Source organism: Mustela erminea, chromosome 6, assembly GCF_009829155.1.
Source record: "Mustela erminea isolate mMusErm1 chromosome 6, mMusErm1.Pri, whole genome shotgun sequence".
Classification (NCBI taxonomy): domain Eukaryota; kingdom Metazoa; phylum Chordata; class Mammalia; order Carnivora; family Mustelidae; genus Mustela; species Mustela erminea.
In genome coordinates, this window is record NC_045619.1 from 27,894,151 (window position 1) to 27,910,871 (window position 16,721).

The 16,721-nt window shown below is 38.5% G+C and overlaps 1 long non-coding RNA gene across 1 annotated transcript; it reads right to left on the minus strand.

Moving 5' to 3' along the window:
• Window positions 1-416: 416 nt before the first annotated feature.
• Window positions 417-15,899, minus strand: LOC116593024. Its single transcript, XR_004286710.1, has 3 exons — window positions 15,163-15,899; window positions 14,261-14,424; window positions 417-1,171 (listed from the first exon to the last, which is right to left on the minus strand). It is a non-coding gene; the product is annotated as an uncharacterized LOC116593024 (long non-coding RNA).
• Between the last annotated feature and the right edge of the window lie 822 nt (window positions 15,900-16,721).

Below are 16,721 nucleotides of genomic sequence, written 5' to 3' on the forward strand. Positions count from 1 at the left end.
GTGGAACATGGTGTCTCAAGGCACTTGCCTACCATGGGAAACCAACATGTAAGTAATCACTTTTAAGTGATGACAAAAAGCAGAAGTAAAGAAACCATTTTGTGCAAGCACAGAAGTGATGAATTCTGGCCGAGCATGGAGTATAGTGCAGGAAATCTGGGAATAGGTAGTCGGATGTGACCTAAGCTTTGAAAGAAGGCTAGGCTGGGGCACCTGGGTGGCTCAGTCAGTTGAGGGTAGGACTCTTGATTTTGGATCAGGTCATGATCTCAGGGTCATGAGATTGAGAACCGTGCTGGGCTCTGTGCTGGAAGTGGAGCCTGATTAAATTCTTTCTGTTCCTCTTCCTCTGCACACACACACACACACTCACACACTCTCTTTCTCTCTCTCACACTCTCTCTCTCTTGCTCTCTCTCTCTCTCTCTCTCTCTCTCTCTCTCTCTCGCTTGCTTTTTGACTGTGTCTGCTTTTCATCCAACCCTTGGGGCGAGAACCCTTGGGGATTGTCTTTGGCTCCTCCTCCCTCTCGCTTTTTGACATTTGTCACCAAATCCTATTGATAACACTTTTAAAGTCTCTTAAACATCTACCCTCTTCTGTTCTCAGCGCAACTTCCTCAGCTGCAGCCCACGGTTATCCAGTTTTTCTTTTTAACAAATCACTGCAACCAACTTCTCACTGGTTTGTCTGCTTCAGGTCAGTCTCAATTCTAACTGTTCCTAAACACTGCCACTAAAACTGTCTTTGCCAGACCCCAAACTGATAGGTCAGTAACTGTGCTATTTCCCTGCTTAAAGTATCGATTATAGTTTACATTCCTCCCCTCATTCCTCAAGGCCCTTCAACTTCTCAAATACCCTCATGCTCTGAGTCTCCATGTGTTTTACCCATAATACACAATTTTGCCCCCTAAATATGCCTTACTTTTTTCCTGACTCTGCATCTCTATTGAAATTACCAATCCCAATCTTCAGGGTTCTTTCCCTTCTCTCTGCTTAATTGATCCTCTGAGGCCAAATTCAATGTTACTTCCTTCTGGGAAGCTTTTCTCAACCCCCACCCCTGTCAAAATTAATCACTCTTTAGACATTGCTTTTGCCACGTAGACCATGCTCTGTATCACAATGATTTATATTCATCCCCATTCTTCCACTGGACTGTAACTTTCCTGGAAAAAAAAAAAAAAAAAAAAGGCCATGTTTTTGGTTACTGTTGGCCTAGCAGAGTGCCCTTTCCATTTCTGGCTCTCATTAATATTGTATAAAGTCATTCTCTTTTACTTATAAGGTACACTGTTTTCTAAAGCAAACTTTAATAAAATTTAAACTATCCTTGTCATGACATATAGTCTGACATAGTGCTGAAAGACACTGAACATGGCTAATTATATGATGAATTATAAAAATGAGATCCTAGCATGCCCCAGCAGGTAACTAGTTTATCATTTGGGAGATTCATAGCCTTGACTTACTTGTAGACATGTGGAATTTTTTTTTTCCTTTTTGCTACACCTATTTTTAAAAATGTTTTCCTTTGTAACTTGAGGGAAGCATGCCATACTTAAGAATAAATTATCTGACTCAGGCAAAAATACAAGATTAGGCTAAAGATATTTTCAGCATGCAGAAATAGGACACGCTGAGGTCTTGGGAACTGTACATTAAATTGGGGTGGGGATATACTGAATAGACTAAAAAATAATGTCTTATGATTGAATGCATATTAGTATCTGGTCCTATGAAGTGTTCAGCCTGGACTAAGATTCTCATTATAGCTTAACTGAAATAATGAACTGAACGCTGAATTAGGAATAGGTGAGTAAATCATCATGTCCCCAGTTTTAGCCAGATTCATTCAGCTCCTAGGAGGTTCTTTTTCTTTATCATTAAGAGAAAACAATAATTGAACATTATATATATGAGCAATGAGACTAATAATAAAATCATTAGCTTTCTCAGTCATATGACTTCATGCTCTGAGTGATGTTTTAAAAACATACTCTGTTGTAACTTGAGATGTGAAATGTATGAAATATTTAAATGAGCATTGAAACTGACATCCAATCAAGGTTTGTGCCTTGACAGATAACAATTTTAACACTTTTTTTCCATAGTCATGTTATTAAGAAATTCTTCCACAGTTTTCATGTATGCCTTCAAACCTTCTCCCCATTCCATCTCCCAGACTTCACAAGTCACATGTCACAGCAGACATGAATCAATATAGAAGGTATATTTAATTCCATGGGAGGAATATGTATACATATTCAGAGTAAACATCTTCAGTCACTTAAAGTTACTTTGAATAAATAAATACTTAAAAACACAGAAATGTATTAGCAAAGATGCTCTATTCAAAATTCAGAATTTCTTTCAGAAAAAAATTTGTTTTTTAAAGTAGCAAAAGGATAGTTTCCTTATGTTTTATTTTATTTTTTAAATTTTTTAAATATGTGGGTTTTGTTTTTTGTTTTAAAGATTTTATTTATTTATTTGACAGAGAGAATACAAGCAAGGGGAGCAGAAGGCAGAGGGAGAAACAGGCTCCCCACCTAACAGGAAGCCCAAAGCAGGGCTTGCCATTCCGGCACTCTGGGATCATATCCTCAGCTGAAGGCAGACGCTTAACCAACTGAGCCACCCAGACGTCCCATAGTTTACTTTTTAGAATAAAGGTATTAATTGTGAGAGTAAGACAAATAATGTATGATCTCACTTATATGGGGAATCTAACCAACAAAAAAACAAAACAAAACAAATCCGTAAGAATCAGAAACTCACAGATACAGAGAACAGATTGGTGGTTGCCAAAGGCAGAGGGGTGGGAGGTGGGCAAAATGAGTTAAAGGGGTCAAAAGAGACAAACTTCCAGTTATAAAATAAGTAAGTCCTGGGGATGTAATGTACAGTGTGGCATGGTAACTACAGTTAACACTATTGTATTCGCTTTTTTTGAAGTTGGTAAGACAGTAGATCTTAAAGGTTCTTATCACAAGAAAAAAAATTTGTAACGGTGTGGTGATGGACATTAATTAATTATGGCTTTCATTTCACAATATATACAAATATCAAATCATCCTGTATATCTGAAACTAATATAATGTTACATGTCTATTTATCTCAATTAAAAAAAAGTATAAATAGTAGAAGTATTTCAGATAACACAACCAGGGTATATATACATATGCGAAAAGGAATTACATGGTAATCCATTATATGTACAAGAATGTTTATAAAATGATGCTCTTAGAAGTATTTTCTATCCTAATTTTTCTGAATTTTCTCATATGAAAGTACAATTAAATTTTCTTCCTTATTTACTGGTATTAGGACCAAAACATAGATGAAAACCTTGTATCAAAAATAACGAGGATAAACAATGAGTTTTTGAAGGGGAATGCTTAATCTCTTTGGTTTGGTTTCTGAAATGACAACTATGTAAATTAAACTAATTTTTATGGGAAGAATATACATTAATGTATAACATGGAAAGTAAATAAACGGCAAGGAAAATTTTGCTTTAAAAGTTAAATTACACTATGTGTAAATGGAAACCAGGAGGTGTTATTTCTAAAAAAGCTATCAGATAAAGACCACTTAAAGGGATTAGGAATTTTGTTCTGAGAAAATGAACTCTAAAGAGAGAAAGAAAAGCTTCAAATATTCAAAGGCTTCTCAGGAAAAGGACCAAGAGTACTCATACTGGTTCCTCATTATCCCTGCTGACTTGAGGACACACTGCAAATCCAGGAGAAACCAAGTCTGGGGGAGGATGAGGGAGTGACCAGGAAGGTGGCTGAGGGCTGTGAAATCACATCAGGAGTATGAATGATGGCCTAGCCCTCTATTTCATTGTTTCTGCAGAATCTTATTAACAGCAGTGATGGTAATAATAACAGGATGGTAATCACTTCATTCTTTTAAGTACTTTAGAGACCATGTGTATTTTAAAATAAATGTACCATGACAATAAGGCTGCAGCCATTCTTAGATTATTTTTCTTAGTCATTCAAAAATATTTTACCTACAAACACAAATATATTTTTATATAAAAAAAAGATACCAACATAACTGGAATGATCCACAGTCTTTGAAACAGAAGTATGATTTCAGAGAATATATTGAGACAGGTATTAATTGAGTCTCACAAATAAGTTGAGATTTTAATTGGCTCCCTTATTGTTCAACTGAAATTAAAAATCTGAGCAGTTCTTTCGATCCTTTATCATCTCTCTCTGTCCTGTCATGCTCTTCAGAACTGTTCTTTTGCTAAGCCATACTCCCTTTCAAGTGAGACTGATACATGAAGGTGAATACATTAGTGACTGACTTTTGTTTGAGAAAATACAAGAAGAGTTACTAAAGAAATATATATACATATGTATGTAATAGATATAAAATAATAAATATGTACTTAATAATAAACATTTTTAATGAAACTGGTAGTTACATAAATATATAAATAATCTTTCAGAGCAAATATACAACAATGGGAATGATAATGAAATTATTTACAATACTGAGCTCATAGCTTTTTCTATAAACAGAAGTATACAGGATATCTTTTGGGGAGTATCACATTTATTGCCAATTGATTTCTCCAGAGAGTTACTTAGTTCTTAGTTTATATCAAAAGAAAAGCTTGTAAAGCTTACATTATTTTTTTTTTTATGCTTATATTATTTTTTGATAAGGGCTTTGTAGTTGCTCATGGCAAGGTCCTATCCAATTTTGCAGTCATGTCCTCACTGGAGAGTGATTGCTAATTGTGTAAATATATTTACACAATTGATACACTTATTAAAATTCATTTGCATTTAATTTATCTTTACCTCTATCTTACTGCCCCTCTCCCTAGCCTACAAGAAATCAGCAGGGTTTTTTTTTCTTCCTTTCCTTCTTTTTCTCTTTAATACTTTGGTATGGAATTACATTTTCAAGATCATTTTATGTTTTACTATAGGTGAATACTCTGCTGCATGGTCCAGGGCATTCAGTGAAGAACAAGATATGGTCAAGGAACACATTATGGGAGGCTGGCTATGAAGGATGGTTATAGAAGGTTGGTTATGAAGGATCGTTATGATATGCACACATGTACACACTTGACCATAATACAATGTTTAAAATGGTATAAGGAAAGTGCTCTAAGAGTTAGATGAGGTAGCATTTATTTTTATAGGGGTGGTAAGAAAAGGCTTCATGAAGAAGGTTATATCTGAGTTCAGCCTTGAAATATGGGTAATCTGTCAAAACGAAATTACAAGGGGAGAAACCTTTAGGTTTAGTGAGTTTTTTTTCTAGCTTTATAATTTCAGTTTTCATCTTCAGCCATATGGTCCATTGCAAATAAATTTTTGTGTGTGGTACAATGTTTTTTTTTCAATATATTTATCTAGTCATTTAGAACAACTTGCTGAATAGAGTTTCTCATATACTTTATATTGTCTTGGCTTCCTTATCAAAAATCAACTGATCTTGTACATGTGGTTCTATTTCACAATCTCATCACCACTGATCTATTGGTCAATCCTTACATAAATACCATTTTACTATGTTGATTACTATTGTTTGGTAGGAGATTTTTGAAATCAGGTAGTTTTTGTCCTATTATTTTGCTTTGCATGTTTTAGATAGCTTTTGATATTCTAAATCCTTTCTATTTTTATGTAACTTTTAAAGTCATCCCATTAATATCTATAAAAAGCATCAGAATTTATACTTACTTAGGTAGGCAAAGATTTCTTAAAGAGCTGCTACACAAAAAAAAGAGACTCCACAAAGCATTACCATTAAAAGGAAAAATATGAAAAATTGGACTTTGTCTAATAAAGAATTTCTGCTAATCATAATGTGTGCTAAGAAAATAAAAAGGTAAAATTCAGATTGAAGAAAATATTTCTAAATACATACATTGATAAAAGATGTGTATCTAGAATATATAAAGAGCAACTACAAATCAATAAAATGACATAAACCCAATGAAGTTGGAAAAAAAACTTGAAGGGTATTTTACAAAATTAAATGTACAAATTGTAGAAGGTGGTAAACATCATGAGCTGTCAGGGAATTGCACATTAAATCACACTGAGTTACCACTTCACAATAATTAGATGAAATTAATTGGATGAAATTAAAAAGACTTACAATAACAGGTCTGAGAGAATGTGGAGAAAATAGAACTCCCAGACATGATGGTGGGAGAGTAAAGTGACAAAACCATTTGGAAACACTGTGTAAAAATCTCTTCTAAAGAAAGCATATGCATATCATAGAACCCCAAATTCTTTTCCTGGATTTTTATACAAAAGAAATGAAATCATGTTTCCACAAAGAGACTTGTAAGTAAATATTCATAGCAACTTTATTCATAATAGTCTCAAACTGAAAACAGCCCAAATGTTCATAAACAGCAATGTGAATAAACAAACTGTGGTATATTCACAGCGTGGTATTCTACTCAGCAATAAAAAAGGAATCAATCACTGACACATAAAAAAAGAGGGATGAATTCTATAGGCATTATGTTTAGCTAAAGAAACTAGACCCCAAAAAAGTATACTATATATGATTCTATTTATAGAAAATTCAAGAAAAGGCAAAACTAATCTATGCTGATAGAAATCAGAACAGCATTTGCCTGTGGCTGAGGTGGGAGTTGGTTGGAAAGGAGCAAAGGGAACTTTTTGGGTACTGGAAATATTTTGTATCTTGATTTGTGTGGTATGGGTTTCATGAGTATAGACATTTGTCAAAATTGATCAAACTGCATGAGCAAGCTCTTTTCATTTTAATGTATATAAATTATATCTTAATAAAAAACATACATTCAATAAAGCAGTAAGACACAAAAAGCTGGAGGAAAGCCAAATATGCATGTGCTTTCATAGCTGGATGGAGAGCAGGGATGAATAAGAGATATGGTCTAAGGTCATCAATGTTGGCTGAAGGGTTGGGATATTTCTTTACTTGTAATTGTGTTACCGAAGATGGTTTTTGAGGGAGGAAGTAAGATGATTAGCGCTCTGTTTTAGGGTGATTCATCTTGCTCAGGTGAGAGGAGGAAGGAATGTGGTGTTGTTATGGATGAGATATAAACATATTATGGGGAGACTAGGCATTATGAGGGCAGCAAGAGGAACAAAAACAAGAAAGGAGTCAATAACTTTGAAAGATTATCACAAAGAGAAAATTCACAAGATTTAATAACAGAATTAATACAGGGAAAGAAATTAAGGGGCAAATCTTTAGGGCCCAGCACAGTGCCAGGCAAATAGCAGACGCTCTATACATATTTGTTTAGAAAAAAAAAAAAGAAGAAGAAATGAATAAGGGAAGTGATAGTCTGAGAAATTCAGATGAGTTTGGTACTATGAATAGAAATAGGAAATAAGAAGTTGGCTAGAGGAAATGAGGGCCTGTGATATTTGTTAGACATGTTTTAATGAAGTTGTCTGCTGGACATAGAGATGAAAATGCAGAGTAGGCAGTGGGAACCATCAGCTTGAACATCTGGAAAAAGATCATGGTTGGATATAGAGATTTTAGGACGATTAATTTAGAGGAAATCGCTGAATTATGTAAATAGAAGAGATCATTGAGAAACATCATAGAAAGAAGAGGACTGAGAGTAGAAGCTTGGTGAGGTGGAAGTGGGGCCAGGGCAGAATATAGAGAAATAGAGGCAACAGAGCCAGAGTTGTCAGGGAAATAAGAGGAGGGCAATCTGGGGCGCCTGGGTGGCTCAGTGGGTTAAAGCCTCTGCCTTCGGCTCGGGTCATGGTCCCAGGGTCCTGGGATCAAGCCCCGCATCGGGCTCTCTGCTCAGCGGGAAGCCTGCTTCCTCCTCTCTCTGCCTACCTCTCTGCCTCCTTGGGATCTCTGTCTGTCAAATAAATAAATAAAATCTTTAAAAAAAAAAAAAAGAGGAGGGCAATCTTAGGAGGTCTAAGGGAGACAAAGGGCATCCAAGGGATTGGTGGTCAAATCTCATAAACCAGTAAGAAAGAAAACAGATGATTAACAAATGTAAGAGACACCAATGGCCAACAATTATATGAACACATGTTTTACCTCCTTATTAATTTAAAAAATATAATAGAGAAACCATTTTCATTTCTCATATTAGCAAAGATTTAGAAAAAAAAATCAAATTGACTCAACCTTGTATTGGTAGCACAACCTTGTAGAAATGAAGGGGCAAATGCATACTAGATTTCCCAGAGGGTGGACACTGGCTTTGCCTAGTGCAACAAAATGTCCAGGTGTTACAGCCTTCCTCTTGATGTAGAAGTCACTCTTGACTCCCCTCTTTCTATTCCCCTTCCACACATTCTATCAGCATGCTTTATAGATTTTACCCCTAAAGACATTCCCAATTCATCCACCTGTCTAGAGCTCTACTATTACTCCCTTGTCCAAGCTATCAACCTCTGGTCTTCTGTCCTGGCAATGATTCTTGCCTCAAATTCCTGCAACCTGCCTATCCTCTGCACCACAACCAGAGAGAGTGACCTTTTATTAACATAAATTATGTCAACTTTTCTGCTTAAAATTCTGCAATAACTTTTAATTGGGCTTAGAATAAATCCCAGACTTCAAGGTTGACATCATCTGGCTCCTGCCTACTTCTCCAGTATTTGTATGTTTGTTTGTTTGTTTGTTTCCTCCTATATTTGTTTGGGTTTTTTTTTTTTTTTTTTTTTTTGGCCTGATCCTAACTTAAAAACAAGTGCTCTTAACCACCATTTTGGGGTAGAGGATGCTACAGTTTCCTCTGCTACCCGCAGGTTGGTTTTTGCAGGTTTATGTTATGGCAAACTGTCCTGACCAGTTGTCACCAGATGGACCAACATCTTTTGTTTGGAATTCTGAAAGTTTTGCAATCTTTAGTCAATTCCCTTGTGCTCATCCAGATGCCAACTTGAGAGATTTCCTTACCCAAATGACTCTGCTTTCAGAGAAGCCACTACTTTGTCAATTTTGAAATTTAGAACAAGCCCTAATTCTAGGCCTCTGCTTGGTGTTCGTGGAACACCTCAAGCTAAATTTATATTTTCATGACTTTGCTTCCTTTTCTGGACTCTGTCTCGTCTCCAAATTGTTAGTGGTTTTCGCTGTTCTCATTTGAGTGGCCACATGATTATGGGAACCTACAAGCTGGGAAAAGAACTAGTTATTAAGATGGGGCAAGTAGAGTTCCGAACAACTTATTAACTGCTGGGTGTGGCCCACATGAACCTGGCAAGCTCAGACTCATAGCGCTTCTCCCTGAATTTACCCTGGGGAAGAGGCTTAGCTAGCAGTTCTTTAGAGAGCCCAGGATTTGGTGCCAGGTGTTTTCCTTGTAAAACAGCTGACCAGCTTCATTTAGTGTAGTCACAGTCTTGGGTTGCCTCCCACAAGGAGAAACTGGTGACCCATTTCAGCCAGTACTGCAGAAATCTTTCCTTGAGACCTAAAATGGTTTGGCGAGAACAAGAAAAATACCTACTGATTGAGTTCTGGAGTGTTTTTTGTTTTTTTTTTTTTAATGCGGTAAAGTATACATACAAAATTTCTAATTTAAATCATTTTAAAGTGTGTAATTCAGGGGCATGGAGTACATCCATGGTGTTTTGTAACCATCACCACTATCTAATTCCAGAATATTCTCTCCTCCCCATACCCATCAGGAGTCACCCCTTATTTATACCCTCCTGCAGCCTCTGGAAACCACAAATCTGTTTCTGTATCCAAGGATTTGTCTATTCTAGACATATTTCAAATAAGGGAAATCATACAATCTGTAGACTTTTGTTTCTGTTTTTTTCCACTTAGCATGTTTTTAAGCTTTATCTATATTGTAGTGTGTATTTTAAAGATTTTACTTATTAGACAGACAAGACAGAGATCACAAGTAGGCAGAGAGGCAGGCAGAGAGGGGGGAAGGGGAAGCAGGCTCCCTGCTGAACAGAGAGCCCAATGCGGGGCTTGATCCCAGGACCCTGAAATCATGACCTGAGCAGAAGGCAGAGGCTTTAACCCACTGAGCCACCCAGGTGCCCCTGTAAGTGTGTATTTTAGAACTTCACTCCTTTTTGTGGCTGAATAATATCCTGTTGTATGGGTATAGCTCATTCAATGCACCCACTCTTCTGTTTCCAGCTTTAGGCTATTGTGAGTGGTGTTGCTATGATACTTGTGTACAAGTATTTGTTTTTAACTCTTTTGGGCATACCTAGGAGTGGAACTGCTAGATTATAGGGTAATTCTATGTTTACCTTATTGAGGAACTGCCAAACCATCTTCCACAGTGGCTAAACAATTTTGCATTCCCACTAGTAACTTATGAGGATGAGTTCTGGAGAATTTTTGGAGTGTTTTGTAAAGGTGTCTCTGCCTACAAGTGAATCATTAAATGGCATTTGGGTGGTGACAAAAAACCAAAAAAAAAAAAAAAAAACCGGATTCATGTGTTTTTTTTAAAGATTTATTTATTTATTTATTTGACAGACATCACAAGTAGGCAGAGAGGTAGGCAGAGAGAGAGGAGGAAGCAGGCTCCCTGCTTTCCTCAGCAGAAAGCCTGACGCGGGGCTCCATCCCAGGACCCTGGGATCTTGACCTGAGCTGAAGGCAGAGGTTTTAACCCACTGAGCCACCCAGGTGCCCCTGGATTCATATTTTTAAAATGAGACGGATTTCTCTCTTTTTTCTTGTTTAATTTCTCCCTTGCCTAGGGATGAGAACGGACTATGGTGGCTAATCCTGAGCTGGGTCTCAGGAAGTTCTGAAAGCTGCTTTTCGGGGCTCCCACATGTAAGATTACACATGGAATGTTTTGAAATCATCACAGCTTAGCCATGCAGAAGTGCAAATTTACCTATTCTGCTCCTGAGCTCAACTTAGCTCTGCTGTCCCCACTTCTGCAGATGTGAAAAGCCTCCTAATCTTGCCACTGAAAAGCAGTATGGTCTCTTCTGGTTTAAACAGTGACAAGTAATTAAAACTTATTAATTCCATCCAGGATTTAAATTCATAAATTTAAAGGTCAAACTGCCTACTAGGGCTGTTCTGGGCCTGGATCTCCTCACTGTTTCCCTCCATCTCAGGAAGTGAGAAACATCATGACATTGGGGGAGATGTGGTTGGTCCACATATCCTTTTCAGTTTCCCACTACCTCTGCTTGGTTTTTTGGCATGAACTTTGTTCTTAATCTGTCGAAACTACACTGGCAAGGCCTTAGGTATGTACCAGAATTTTCTACTGATATCCACAGCCTTACCCATGCCCTGTGGTACAAAATATGGACCCACTGAACATTCTTTTCTCAGACCCTAGCCCACCCTCAAGCCCCTGTATTACTCAGCATTTAATCACTCTCTTAGGCCTGTGGGTGATGTGGATCCTATACTTGTCCATCATACCATAGTATTTTTCACAAGGTGTGTTCCCTGTTCCGATGCAGTGTTATATAGGAAATCCATATGGGTCGCTGGAACTCTCTAAGACCTTAAACAATGGTGTTGATTGAAGCCCTGTGGATAAGTCAAACTCACTCCTCGAATGTGTTATGAAGTCAAAATAAATCTTTGTTCCTTTCAGGATAGAGGGGGTGCAATGGAGGTCACTTATACCACTAATGAATTGTTGGTATCCTTGAGGTATATTCCTTTATAAGGGGACACATTAGTCAATGTTGCTGGTAGGTTGGATATTTAGCAGCAGCCTTGATGAGTAGAAACCCATGACTGTGGGCCCATGTATAACTTCTTTTCCTCCCACCATCTTCTCCATTTACAAACCCATTATGCCAGCACTGGGATAGCTGATGACAGAGGCTGACCAATGTCAGCTGGCCAAATTATTTTCTCTATTTGTTGTTTAGTGCCTCCTCCTTGGAAGATACTGTATGGTGGTGAAAAGATGTAATTCAGGTACAAAGATCTCTCTTTAAGCCTGAAAGCCTATCCACATAGTTCAGCTCCAGACCGTTGTCCCTGATTTTCTAATATTTTTTCTTCTACATGTTTGATTAATCAGCTAAACTATTTCTTGAGTCCATTCACATTTAACATTAGGACACTTCTTTTTCCACATAAACAAGATCAGGTACCTTGCCCAAAGATCTGCCCACTGGGGGAATTTCACCTAATAGACTTCATCTTTAGGACCATCCCCGAATAGGGATGCATTGTGGCCAAAGTCCATTTTTGGCTCTGCCCATGTAGTGACCCACGTTCAAGGTCATGAGATAGCCCTTCTGTGAACCAAACTCAACTTTCTTCCTTCTCCATCAGCTTGTTACTAATAAGATCACAATGGGTGAAATGCCCACCTCTTTGTGCCTCACATTTGCACCTCTGGCCATGCTTTGGCTTTGATCCCAGTATTTCATTTTCAGCTATGATTGATCACTTCTTGCTCTGCCCAGTTTAGTGTGTTGGGCAGAACCCTGCTTCTGCTGGGAACTTTTGGATTCATGGTCACTTTGTGCCTCGTAGTCACAAACTTAGTTTTTGCCAGGGCAAAGTAGCACATTTAAGTGGGTTTGGAAAGATGTATGATTTTCTGCTACTGATGATATTGCCTTGTTTCAGAACTCTAAAGGTGCTTCCTCTATTTTGGCTTACCTTAAACTTCACAATGTTTTTTGTTTTTTTGTTTTTTTTTTTTTTAAGTGCATCTACTAACTTGGGGTCTGCTAAGTCAAATGGCCCAAATGGCAAGACCCCCTGTCCCACAGCCATTTCCTGCTGTGACCCTCACTTAACTCTGGCGGTGTCTCATATCACCTGGTTTAGGGGTCAGAGGAATATTCAGATGTGGGCGGCTTCTAAAAGTGGGACATGAACTTAATTGTTGTGGGTCTGCTCAGTTGAGAGCAATTTCCAGTAAGGTTGAGAGCCACAAGCTGTCAGCTGGTACCACCCTCAACATCTGAGAGTAAAATCCCTTCTATCCCCAAAAGGGATTTTGGCAGCAGAGAACAGAGTCTACTATCATTCAGATCAATGAGGCTAATAGCTAACTTATCAATAGCCAGAATGAAAGTCATAAACAGTGGGATAATACCCCAAAAGTGCTGGAAAAAAAAATTGCCAAACTATTCTATAGCCATCCATTATGTTTCATGAATGAATGTGAAATAAAAATGTTTTCAAGCAAAAACAGAAAAAGAAAGAAGAGAATTTTCCCCCAGCAACTGAGACAATTAACTCTAAAAAATGTATTTCTGGCAAAAGGAAAATGGTCTGAGATAAATGCAAAAAGAAATGAAGAAGAAAGAATATGATTAATATGTGGGTAAATCCAAGTGAATATTTGCTATATAAAATAAAAATAATAATGTCTTGTGGGTTTTATTGAAAACCCATAGAATTATTGCTAATATATGAATGATATGTAACACTTAGAAATATAATTTGACAGTTCTTAGAGAAGCCAAGAGTAACATGGGCATAAATTTAGGCAAAAATCACGCTTTAGACACATTTAGTGCTTCCTCTTCAAGAAAACAAAAATAAAAACAAAGAGTACAGAACTACCAAATAACGTGAAAATAAACATCTTTAAATATGGACCATTCCATACAATTTCACATCTCAGCATGTGGTTTTGTGGTAGTTATTTAATAACATGCTAAAAAAATAAATAAGACACCATGGTTAAACTGTACTTTTTTCTTTTTTCTTCCCTAATGAGAGAATTCTCAACCACTTGTCTAGTATATATTGATTGAAAACCATTTGGAAATTACTCCATCTGTCAATGAAATGCAAACACCTCTGGAGTGAAATCCAACAGCTGTTTAAATGCTCAGAGCTTCACTAACAAAGAAATCTTCTTCCTTAACACTGGCTCTGTTTACATTATTCCAAAGCAATGACTCATTCAGGGTAAAATCCAGTATTCCAGGTTGTGTAAACACAACCATTATTTATAAGGGGATTTATAAAAAGACCCAAGACAACTGCTTCCTAGTTGAAGAATTGCTGAGTAGTTGTAGGAGTTAGTTAGATTCCTGTGTGTAAGGGTGTGTGTGTGTGTGTGTGTGTGTGTGTGTGTGTGTGTGTATTTGGTGAATTCAGAATTATTTGTACTTACGACCCACACTTGAAATTCACAACTGCTCTGGCTCCCTTTATTGCACAAAACCAACTAACAAGCTTGGAATGAACAGAAGTTTTACAAGCAGTTGAAACTTATAATTCAAAAGAGCCCATTTAGACCATACAAAAATTAGCAAATAGTTTTCATTTAAATTAAGACATACCTTTGTCGTTTTTTCTTAGTTACCTTCTCATCAATTAAGGAGGAAATTGAGTAGCATGTAGACTCTGGATTGTGATGGCTTGGGTTTGAATACCAGCTCCATCAGTAGCTGTCTACATGGAATTGGGGGCAAGGTACTTGTTCTCCTTAAGCCCGTCTCCATACCTGTCATATGGCAAAAATAACATATCTCACACAACAGTTGTGAAGATAAAATAATATAAATTTTGTAAAAATAAATTTGTAGGAATTACAAAAAAATGTAAGTCAGTTGATGCAATGCTTGTCACACAGCACTTAATACAACATTTAATACTTAATTTTTTTACATTATTTTACATCATGAAGCATTTTGCTGGGTTTAATATTGATGACCCTCAATTAGTTAATATTCAGGTCTTGAAGCTTTTGGCAATGAATGATTATTCACATAGATCTAGAAATGAAAACTGCTGCCAGTCACTAAGTTTCATTCAGCTAACAACTAGGTAATTCAATAGTCAATTATTTTTAATTACTCATGACTATACAGTTAATGTACACCTGCAGGAAGCCTGGGAGGCTAAGCTGTTTAAAACCAGCCACTTCATGGTAGTTAGGTGACACATTTAAACTGGGTATGGAGAAGACTTTAATAGAGGACTGCTTAAAAAGTTGTGGGTAGGGTTTGGGGGGAAAAAGTGATAATCAGGTACCTGGAGTTAATAAACATGGACGTCACTTCTCCTAAGCGTGAATGGGCAGGGGGAGGGCGTGGCTTCAGGAACCTGAGGCGGAGAGCTGAGAGGACCTCAGGCATTAGAGGTAGCTAATGCTGTGATCTGATCTGGATAAATACCTCAACCTCACGATCTTCTGGTCTTTCCAACCCCCTCCCAGCACTTCCAATCGGCCAGAGCTTACGTGAGAAGCCTGTGGTCAAGGGAGCCTGCTGATCAAGTGCAAGCAGGTCAGTCTTCTACACTGATGAGAGTACTTGGAAAAGCAAACAAAGCGGCCGGCATCACGGCTGCTTAGTCTTCCCATAGCTGATGAAGGACCTGTTAAAATCAACTTCGAATATGGTGCAGGCCCAGGCTGTCCCTGTCCGACTAGAGGGCAGAGTCCTGCACCTGCTAGGCACATTTTCAGCCGCTGGAATGCACGCAAAGTGGCTCCACGAGGACAATCTTAGCTTCACCGCAGACCCGGTAGACTTCTGCCAAGCAAAAATACCGTTAGGTTCTGTGAACTCCAAACCATTTAGTACTCAAATTAGAACAATGTGACCCAAAGCTAGGGATTTCCTGTTCAGGTCGGAGAAGCCCGATCATAGACCCACCGAGAGCAAATCAGTAAACAACCGATAACCACAATTTGGCGGGGGTCACGCACCTAGCTTATGCCACCTCGTCTTAACGAAAGAACAGCTGTCGTACAGTAACAGCATTTTTTCCCTCAAAAGTAAAAATCCCCTTCAGATTGCTTTCAGTCATTGAAAACAGGGACCCACGCAGCTCTGTCTTAAAAGCGCTGAGGCGCGAGGCCAACTTCCAGAAAGCGGGAAGGCAGTGGCGGGGAAACGCCCTTCGCTTTACGACTGTTCCATTTCCGGAAGGTTTCTGAGGAGCGCTCGGCCTTGGGAGCGCAGGACTCATCTGTGCTGTTTTACGACCTCCAGCTCCCGGGAGCCTTCGATCTGCCCCGCAGCCCCACCCAGTTGTTTTGAGACTGTGTGTGAGAACCGTTAAGATCCTCTCGGCTTCCTGTCCCTCAGAAACTGCCTGAGGTAATGATGTTTGTTGTTACTCAGCAATGAACAAGTCCTACTACGAAATACGTTTTGTGGAAGGCCGGGGACATTGACTGAAAACCGATCAAGGGGTCGTCTTAAACGGGATGAATGTGAAACGTAGGAGAAAGGAAGCAGAGGCGGCTGGGTAGCAGGGACTTAGCTGGCACGGAAGCTAGAGTAAGGCATCGCTCCGAGGATACGCTTAAGTAAAATACAGCTATTAACAGGGAGAAAGGAGCTGTCATCTCCTGAGCATTTACTCTGTGTATTATTTATCCTTAGCACGAATTCTGTGGGTTCTCTGCCCCCGCCATTTATTCAAAGCATTGTCAGCTTTATTTTATAGGGGAAGACCCTCAGGGTGAAAAGGAGAAAGACCTGCTCAAAATCACACACGTAGGGTGCCTGGGTGGCTCAGTTGGTTAAGCGGCTGCCTTCGGGCTCAGGTCATGATCCTGGAGTCAGGGGATGGAGTCCCGCGTCGGGCTCCCTGCTCAGCGGGGAGTCGGCGTCTCCCTCGGACCCTCCCCGCTCTCGTGAGCTCTCTCTCATTCTCTCTTTCTTTCAAATAAAAAATAAATAAGTAGATGATGACTACTAGAGTAGAGTTCACCTTAGAACCTCAGCCAGTCTGATTCCAGGGTTCTCTTTCTTCTGTGCCTCTGCGTGCTGGAATAAAGAAAAGGAA